This window comes from Podarcis vaucheri (genome assembly GCF_965113315.1).
Source record: "Podarcis vaucheri genome assembly, chromosome: 8".
In the NCBI taxonomy this organism is placed as follows: domain Eukaryota; kingdom Metazoa; phylum Chordata; class Lepidosauria; order Squamata; family Lacertidae; genus Podarcis; species Podarcis vaucheri.
The window spans coordinates 95,381,512-95,391,319 of NC_138766.1; the positions used below are offsets into that span (position 1 = coordinate 95,381,512).

The 9,808-nt window shown below is 48.4% G+C and overlaps 1 long non-coding RNA gene across 1 annotated transcript; it reads right to left on the bottom strand.

The window, feature by feature from the left end:
• Positions 1–9,042: 9,042 nt before the first annotated feature.
• On the bottom strand, positions 9,043–9,479 carry LOC309539273. The gene is made up of 2 exons (XR_014222800.1): positions 9,408–9,479; positions 9,043–9,375 (listed from the first exon to the last, which is right to left on the bottom strand). It is a non-coding gene; the product is annotated as an uncharacterized lncRNA (long non-coding RNA).
• Between the last annotated feature and the right edge of the window lie 329 nt (positions 9,480–9,808).

The following is a 9,808-nucleotide window of genomic DNA, read 5'->3' on the forward strand; positions in this document are numbered from 1 at the left end:
GACCTTCTACTGGTAGCCTGATTCTGTACCCCTGCCTGGGTCCCAGAGGTGCTTGGAGCCAGGCCCAGTTCCAAAGGGCTTCCTTTCACCCCACAGATTTCAATTTCTCTTGAGGCCAGTTATGCAAATGTTTCGTTTTTGTTTCTGGGATTTCTACCAGCTGTCCCTGTTGACCAAGGACTCAGCTACACAGCTGCAAATAAAATGTTTTAAATGTGCTATATACAAATGTGACACTAGATGATGACAATAAGCTATGCAAAATTCAATGTATTTTCCAAAAATGGTTTTTTTAAAAAAGCATTTCACAGCTTTTTTTATATGTGTGTAGATCCCACCCAAGAGTGATTCTTATTCTGAGTCCCCTGCCCTTCTGTCCAGCACCTGTCCCTTTGCCTTCTGCAAAAGCATTAGGCCTTGTTAAGATGTTGCTGACATGTGACTCCTCAGAGTGTGAAGTGTGGAGTCATCCTGCCTCTCTTGGCTATGCACATAAATTCTTGCACATAAACCACACAGTGCTGACTCTTTCAGACAGCAGCTGCAGACCAGAGTATAAATGTGGGGCAAATGACACAGTGCAATATGGAGCAATGACCCAGTTCTCTGAGTGGCGAGATCTCCAAGGCTTCTGTTTCTCTGGAAGGAGGAAACTAGAGGCAGAACAGATGTTTTGAGACGTGGCTAATTTCCAGGCTGAGCACAGGTGCCCTAAATTCCGTGCTCCTCATCAGGTACCGAGGGGCACCCATAGATCCTCCAGATCTCGGCCTCCTCCTCTCGGCCTCACCACCCTTTCTGGTTGTCATTCCTCTTGCAGCTTCCTTCCTCCACAGCTTCCATTTCACAGGTGAGAGTCAGCACCTGACCCAGCTGAGAGAAGAGGTGGGCAGGTGAGCTTGCTCCTTCCAGGTTTGGAAAGAGCCATCATCATCATAAGGCAAAGTACTTGATCATCTCTGGCCACCCTGCTAGCTCCAAAAGCTAAACATTAGGAAGAACTTCCTGACAGTAAGAGCTGTTTGACAGTGGAATTTGCTGCCAAGGAGTGTGGTGGAGTCTCCTTCTTTGGAGGTCTTTAAGCAGAGGCTTGGCAACCATATGTCAGGAGTGCTCTGATGGTGTTTCCTGCTTGGCAGGGGGTTGGACTCGATGGCCCTTGTGGTCTCTTCCAACTCTATGATTCTATGAAAAGCCCCCTTCTCAACCAACCCCCGTTCTAGAAGCACGGGCAGGAGGTCCATGGGAGACTGTTCAGAACTATCTTCCCATCTCATGGCAATTGCACAGGAAGTTGCCTCCTATCAACTCAGACCGTTTACCTGTAGACGCAGAGATGAGTAGAGTTGGAAGGGACCTGAGGGAACTGCAGAATCCCTGATAAATGGCCTCCCAACCTCTACTTAACCACCACCAAGGAAGGGGAGTCCAACACCTCCAAGGGAGTATGTTTGGAACAGCTCTTACCTTCAGAAAGGTCTTCCTGGTGTTCAGTTGGAATCTCCCTTTTTGTCACTTGACTCCATTGGTTCGGGATCTTCCCTCTGGAGCAGCAGAAGACAAGCTTGCCCCCCCCCTTCCATTGAGAGCCCTTCAGATGTTTGGAGGTGGCTCTCGGGTCATCTCTGGGTCTCCTCTTCTCCAGTCCACTCTGCCTGGTGGGTCTTTCCATCCCCGCCTTCCCACCCTCCCCTTTCAGACGGAGAGGGGCCTGGGGACTGAGCAGGGACCCTCTGCCTGCCAAGGAAGGGCTCTGCCACCCCCGCAGGCACCGAGCCAGATTCAGCAACATCTGGCGATGCGGGTGCTCAGGGCCTGAGCCTTCCAGTGAGAAGAGGGGGGGGGTGTCCCGAGTGGGATTTGTGAGACGCTGGAGCGCACGTGCCCAACAGAGCCCGGCTGCGCAGGCGCCCCCTACTTCCGTCGGGGCAGGCGGCGCAACTCCTCGAGGGGACCCGCACCTCCAACCTCTTGCCGGGTGGAGGGGGCCGCGGGGGGGGGCTCCTGGGCGGGCCTGGGGTCTCCACGGCCCCCTTAAGGGTTGCTTCACTCGAGGGTTTCTCAGAAGGGTCTGCGCCGGGACGCCTCGCCGTGGGGAAACCAGGAGCGCTGCCCTGTGTTGGGAAGGAGTCCGGCCCGGGCGCTGCGCCACGCCGCGCTCCGTTTCGGCCGTCGAGCTGCCTCGCTGGCCCAGGACGGCCTCGCCCCGGCAGGGAGCCCGAGGGGCCCCTCGACCCTTCCCGCGGGGTCGCCCTTCCTGCGCCCGGTGCGCTCCAAAGGGCGCCTGGCCGGAGAAGACGCGGCGCCTGCTGCGCGCCAGACTCAGCCCGCATCCGGCAACCCCGGGAGGAGCGCAGAGGCCCGCGATTGCGCCCCCCCCCCCCCCGCGAACCCTAAACGTCTGGGGCGGCTCCGGAGCGAAGAGGGCGCCGCAGCCGTTGCGCCTCTGCTGAGCCCAGAATACCAGCGGACGCAGCGGATTGACTCCGCACAGGATACAAGTTAAAAGCCAGGCAAAAGACACCACAAAATGAGAGTTTAAAAAATCCTTCCAGTAGCACCTTAAGAGACCAACTGATTTCGTTATTGGTATGAGCTTTCGTCTGCATGCACGAAACTTAGTTGGTCTCTAAGATGCTACTGGAAGGAATTTTTAAATTTTGTTTTGTTAACGGAGAAATCTGAGGGCAGCCAGGAAGACCAGAGCAAAACAGCAGCCAGGAGGCTTGGTCTTGATTGAAGTCTGTCGCGACAGGACTCCTACCTGCCACAACGTGGAATAAGATGGAAGCCCCAAACAACAGAGCCCCCGAACTTTTATTAGCTGCTAATCCCCATGTTACGCCCCCCCCCAAACTACATCACTAATACATCAAGGTTACACCATGAAAGGGGAGGTCTGGTGGCCGTAATCTGAGCATCCTGGACTCTGCCCCATGGTTCCCCTTGCCCTCCACCAAACACCCATCAAGTGGAACAAAAGAGATGTTTACATTTCCCTGTTTCCCAGCCAAGTTAATCACATCCTTTTGTCTTCACCTGGGTTTGTTATTTCTGGAATGGCTACCTGTCTAGCACTCAGGTATCAGGATGCCAGGGATTATCCCTCAGGCCGAGGGGCTGCTGAGGAGCTGAGCTCACATGTCTATAGGAATTTCTGAAGTTTTCCCAGTGAGCCAGTACACAGATACATTGATCAGGGAATTCTTACATTTGGTATCGTGTAGCAAAGGCCCTTTGAATAGATAGGAAGAAACTGTGATGAAGTGTTTTGTGGGGACAAATCACAAAAGTCACAGAAGTGATTGTGCTGATTTTGGTAGTGGGCTGCATGTGCATGATATCTGCTGGAGGGGCAACCCCCCCCCACCTATACATAAATTCCTGCAACTGTTTCTACTACTACAGACCAACACTGCTACCTCCCTGTAAACAAAATGAGAGGGGGAGGGGGAGGGGGAGGGAGAAGGAAAAACCCAGACCTTGCTTGGGAAAGTTCCACAGCTGTTCTCAGGGTCAGACTGAGGTTTGATGAGGCCCTGAGCTACTGAAGGTAATGGGGCCCTTTATATGTCCAGCTGTCCTTTGTCAACAACAAATTGTCACCTTTTTGTGTGTTTTTTGTGTACCATATGCTACATGGTAATTTATGGTATATGGTAATTTATGTTGCCATGCAAGCAGTCCATGCAGAATGTAGGCACCCTATATATAGAAATGAGCGAACCAGGGATATTTTAGGGAGCAGGCTAGCAGGTGGGGCCCATGACTTACATCATAGGAGCCTACACAACACAAAACACTGTTGCTGTACGTAGGTTTTATTTTATTTGTTTTTATTCTGGCAGTTCCCTCACTGTGAGAAGTGAGGTTACAGGGAACCAGGCAGAGGGCCTTCTCGGTAGTGGTGCCTGCCCTGTGGAACACCCTCCCACCAGAGGTCAAAGCAATAAGCAACTATCTTACTTTTAAAAGACATCTGAAGGCAGCCCTGTTTAGGGAAGTTTTAATGTATAATGCTGTATTGTGGTTTTTAATATTTGGTTGGGAGCCGCCCAGAGTGGCTGGGGAAATCCATCCAGATGGGCAGGGTATAAATTGATGATGATGATGATGATGATGATGATTTCTTATATTTGGGAAATGTACATCCAGGGTTTTTTTCCCTTTGATTTTTGGGGGTCCCCAAGAGAGTGGGGCCCTACGCTATAGCTTGTTTAGCTTCTACGTAAGTCTGACACTGGCTGTTCTTGCAGTGAGCAGCTGTGCTGTAAATGGGAGCGGGAGGAAGCTGCTTCTCCCAGGCTGAGTGGCAGCGGCTGCTCTTTCTCCTGTGCCGCCTCCTGCCCTGACACGCAGCTTTCTCAATCAAAAGGAGCTGGAGTATTTCTGATGTTTTGCCTAGTGGAGGTTTGAAATGAGCCACATCCTTGGGCTTCGAAATACCACACCGTGCGGCTGCTGGGGGTGGAATGGAGGGCTGGACTAAGAAGTAGGGTGGGTGTGGCTGTGCCTGGGCACCAATGCAGGTGCCCAGTCACTGTGGGTGCCAGTCAGCCAGCTCCCCCCACCTGTGGGCTGCTGCAGCTTCTGCCAGGAGAAGAAGCCCCCCCCCCAGCCTTTGATGTGTCCCATGTGGGGCTTGGCCAGAGGCGGACAGGAGAGATTCTGCTGCCTTTCTATCTAGACTCTGCTATTTTAAAACTACTAAGCATTTGCTGGCATCATTTGTCACCTGCCTATAAGCTGCCTTGTGAGAGTCTTTGTCTAAAAGGCAGAATGTAAATTAAATATAGAAATAAAACAAGGGCTGCTTTCCTCGGCACGCCCATCTGGAGGGGGGAGCAGATGTAGGAACGTGCGTCTTTTAATGGTTGGGATGGAGATATGCTTCCCCCCCCCGGCCTTGGCCACCCTTGCTTCCTGTGGGAGTGAGTTCCATAGTTTAACTGCGCTCTGTCTCTTCCGCCTTGCCTGCTTCCGGCTGCAGACTCCAGCTCATTCTGCCTGGTGCTCAGTGCCTGGCCAAACACTTCTGCCCCAGGATCCTGAAAACTGGTCTGGTCCCGTCTGTGTTATGACTCCTGTTGGCATTTACCCCAATAAGTGTCTTGTGCATAACACAAGTCACACTCCTTTAGGCCGGCCAATTAGCCTAATTGCAAGCTGGTGGCTTCCTGATCTCAACCTGACATGAACCAGGATCATCCTTCTGCAAATTCCTCTCTATTGTATGTAAACTCCCCTTCTAGGCCTCTGCTTGTGTGTAAACTTAGCAATTCCTTGAAGGGAATTGAGGCAAGGGGTGTGGGTGGGTGCTCAGCCTGCAGCAAGGGATTCTGCTCAGATCCTGGAGGAGTCCCTTTCTGCTCCTTCCCTTTGCAGAACAGAGGACTGCTGCCAGCCTGTGATGGTGTCAGGGTGGACTTGCTCTTGCCCACAGCCCCCCCCCTTCTTGCCAGCTGCTCAAAGGGCCCAAGGTAGGCTTAAAGGAGGAAGAACCAGAATAAGGCAGGTAAAAGGTGATACGGAACGGGGGGGGGGGCAATGTCTTCTTCACTACAATATATTTGCTCAATTTCTCTAGGACTCCATCACCCCTCCCCTGTCCTCCATAATCTCTCAAGTAATACTGTCAAAATCCTGTCACAATGTATCCACTCTGTTTCTGCTTTTGCTCTCTAGTACAGAGTGGCTTAGAAATCACTGAAATCTTCAAAATTGATATAAAATCAGCCGTGGTTCTGATCTGCTCGTTCTCGGTGCCATTCAACTCAGTTCCCCTTGGACTCCATGATGCTGTCCCTACTTCCATAATCCCCAAAGCGGCAGGTCACATACGCAGGAACTTCTTAATCCTGTCAGATAGTTTTGCAAATCCTTCCTTCGGGCAATACTAGGTGACAGACGATGTATATTCCTGGCCCATTGTCTTGCCACCACCAGTACTCAATAAATGTGTATCTATGTATATTTCCCGCTCCGCATATCCCCCCTCCCTCATCCGAAAATGCTAATTAACGTAATCCCACCTTTTCATAATGTATTCATGACGTGTAAAGTATATTCATGATGTAACTTGTGAAACCCAACCTTCCCATAATGTATTCGTGACGTTTCATGCACTGTATTCTGGGACATGGAGGGAAAACTCAAAAGTTCATGTCACCCCTTTCTCACTGTTCAATCTCGCCTTGAACCTGTTGCGCAATAAACTTGGATCTTCGCATTTTGCTCCTGCGTCCGGCTGAGCTTCCTTTTCTTCCGCTAGAATCCACGGACTTGGTCCGATTGGCTGGGTGGCAGGGTAGATACGCACCCAGATTTTCCGTAACAGTTGGCTTCCCAACGTGGGGCTTGCGGTTCTCCCAAGCTGCTGACTGGGGGCCCTGAAATCTTCAGCCGGCTCCAGGCCATTTTGCCTGGGAAGATCCTTTTGGACCCCCAGCCATCTTCTGGGCGGTAATCGAAAGCCCTAGGAGTTCAACCGGGGAGCAAAAGAGGGATCCAGCCGGCTTATTCATCGATCCCGGGATCATCATAGAAGACGCGTGAGTATAAGGAAAAAGGAAAATCCAGTGCACTGGTGGGAAGGGGGTGGAATCTCCTGGCAACTGAATTCTCTGCCCTCCTCTCTATCGCTCCTTCTTGCCTTTCTCTTGGTCCAGTTAGTGAGAGAGACCGTGGACCGCTGCTCAACCCGAAAGGGGGGTTCTGAGCTCTATCTCTTTTCCTTAAAATCTCCAGCCAGCCGCACCAATTGGGAGTCCGAAAGTAAGACGGAGAGACCCGACTTGAAAGATAGCCGACTTCCCGCAACGGGCATCCCAGTTGAAAGCAAGGGGTTGGAGCTCTCTTTCCGAACTTCCCGAGCGCCCTCACCGAGGGGGCAGGAAGGGGTCTGGCTTTCTATCCCAATCCCAGCCGCACTGGTCGGTGCCACGTAACACGTGTATCGTGCGTGAGCCCGCTTCCAAAAGCAAGGGGGATTTTCAGTTCGAAATTCTATCCAGGGACCACCCGATCTGGCACTGCATGGCGCGGGCGTCCAGTAGGGCCCCTTTTCCTGAGATGTGACGATAGATAGGAGGTTGCCAGGAGGGATAGCCCATGAGGAATTGGGCAGGACCGGCAGAGTGGAAAGAGACCCCAGGTTATAGGAAATAAGGAAATAAGGAAATAGGAAATAAGGAAATAGGAAAGGGAACGCAAGGAACCGGATAGCTAGAGCTCTCTAAAACCCACTAAGGAAGTTGCCAGGCAACTAGAAGCCCCTTCTCTTCTTTACTATACTTCCCTGTACTAAGCATACCAAACCCCTAGACATACCAATCCTAATCAACCCCTCTCTTTCCCCCTTCTCTATCCCAGACACCCCCCCCCTCAAAAAAAAAAAAAGGGAAAAAGCAAAAAAGCAACAACAGCAACGCATGCATCTATAAAGGGGTACCCAGTCAACCAAGCGTTGTGAGCCCTACCAGTCTGATTACCTGGTGGTGTGTTTGAAGAGGCAAGGAGGCTCATAAAACCATGTGGGACCTTCCTACTAATTTCACTTAATGAAGCCAAAGGTAGTGGCCCATCTCCTTGCAATAACCAACTAAAGGATGAGAATATATATGTTTACATGTTGTCTGTTATGTGTGTTGTCTGTTAATACATATATGAGAATATGTATGTTTACATGTTGTCTGTTATGTGTGTTGTCTGTTCCTTCTGTCTCTGGCAGACTGCCTTTCTTAAGTGTGCATAGTTTAAACTGCAAGCTTGCTTCAAAATTTAAATCTAAGGAAGTCATGCTGGATCTTAGCAGTCCTAAATAAGAGAAAATGAGAATGAAGTGTGCAAATGTTTACCCCACCTCTTGCTTTGCCCCAACTTTTGAGATTGTGAGTCTACAGTCTTATTTTGGATGGTGCTGATAACCTAATGTTTCTGCTGCAAAAGCCTAGTTGAGCCAACTGCTCTCTCAAGCTAAAATGCAGTGTATGTACTTCATTAAGCATATGTCTATGAAAGTATGGTGTTCATTCAAAGAAAATTATGTGAGTCCAGTTTTACGTCCTGGCCTCTTTTCTTAGAAAATGCCCCCCCCCCTGTTTCATTCTGTCTCTTTCAGGGTTATTTTTTTTCCCTTCTCCTTCTTATTCTGTGCCAGGTAAATTTACTCCCGAGTTAGCTTCCTTTAAAGGAAACTGCAAAGGGGGGGGCATAGATTAGGCTTACTATTCCTCTGCAAGTTCAGGAAAAATTGTCATTTTTGTATTCCTTTTAAATCAAATCTATGGCTGTTTTAACTATGCTTTATAAGAAATCCTCTCCCTATCTTAGGAAAAATGTTCACGTCAGTCTTTAAAGATAATTTATCTAGGAACTTTCACTCTTTAGTCTAAGGAAGTAAACACTCACTCAAACTAGCTTCAAGATCTGCTAAAAGGGTTGGGTACTTTTATTTTCCTCTTCCTTAGTACATGATAGGCGCATGGCTTGTGATCTCTTCTCCAGTTGTGTCTGTGTACATAAGTATGTGTGTGTTTCTGGTAGTACAAATCTTGCTAGGAACCCTGTATTTTAGGGTTGGACTAGATGACCCCAGGTCCCTTTCAACTTTCCCAATTTGTGGCTGATGAGTTGAAATTCAGCCCAGATTTGCTCTTTGTTTTTTAAAAGGTGTGGGGTGAAGCCATGATGTTTGAAGCAGAACTGGTGATATCAGGCATTTAAGTGATTACAGTGTTTATCATTTTGTCTATTTAAAAATCAAACTTAAAAGTCTACTAAAAGTTTAAGCACATAAAAATTCATATAGTCAAGTAGAATGCGCCTTGACCAATCCTGTAAATAAAGGGCAGGATAATTTGTCTGCAAATGGTAAGGCTGAATTGACTGAGAATGTTAAAAAATCCTATGAATTCTGACTGGCCATTTTTACTCATAAATAAGAGAGCGGTTGATTGTTCCGTGAATGACCAGATAAAATGACCAATAATGATAGCCCTTTCCTGTACATAAAGGAAGCACTCCTTTGCTTGGGCTGAATGGTGAATACTTGAATTGCTGAGTTTCTCTTTTTTGTTTTAAAAATCTAACCCTATTTTTAAAATCTACTCCTTACCCTTCCCTTCCTTTATTCAAATGGTAATTTAGCCAAAGGATGCAACATTTTCAATAGTATAAAAGGTTTGCTGAGACATGAACTCTGCACATGCACAGAGGCTAGATCAGCTAAAGAAGAGAGAGAGAGGAAGGGGGGAACTGTAAGGGGGGAGAGGAGGTTTCTTCCAAATGTAAAAGAAAACTTGGAACCATTGAGGAACCATTGAGGGAAATCACCCTTAATCTGTCTTTGCTCCAGGGGCTACTTAAGACAAAAGGCTAAAAACAAACAAACAAACAAACAAAAAAACACAAAAACAAAAACTAGCCCATCAAAAGTCAAGAGCTTTCCAGGTTTCAAATCTTAACATGCCAAATTCTTTTCACAGGTAAATATCAGAGCATTCCCCCCCTCAATGGGAATTTTAGGAACAGCATTTCCTGACAGGCTTCTCACATGAAATAATTTTCCCTTTTAACAGGATATGTGAACCCCGATAACAAAGTGTTTGTCCCTTTTTCCTCCCACAGCAACTTTCTTTCTGTTCTGTGAAACAAGTCTGAATCCCTGCTACAGTTTGACTTCCATCTCTTTGTGGCTTTGACATTTTTTTTTTAAGTTACAAATAATCTGTTTTCATTTATTTAATCTGTCTCTCCATGATGTCTATGAAGTTAATCGAAGCACAACCAAACATTGTTTGTGGAATGG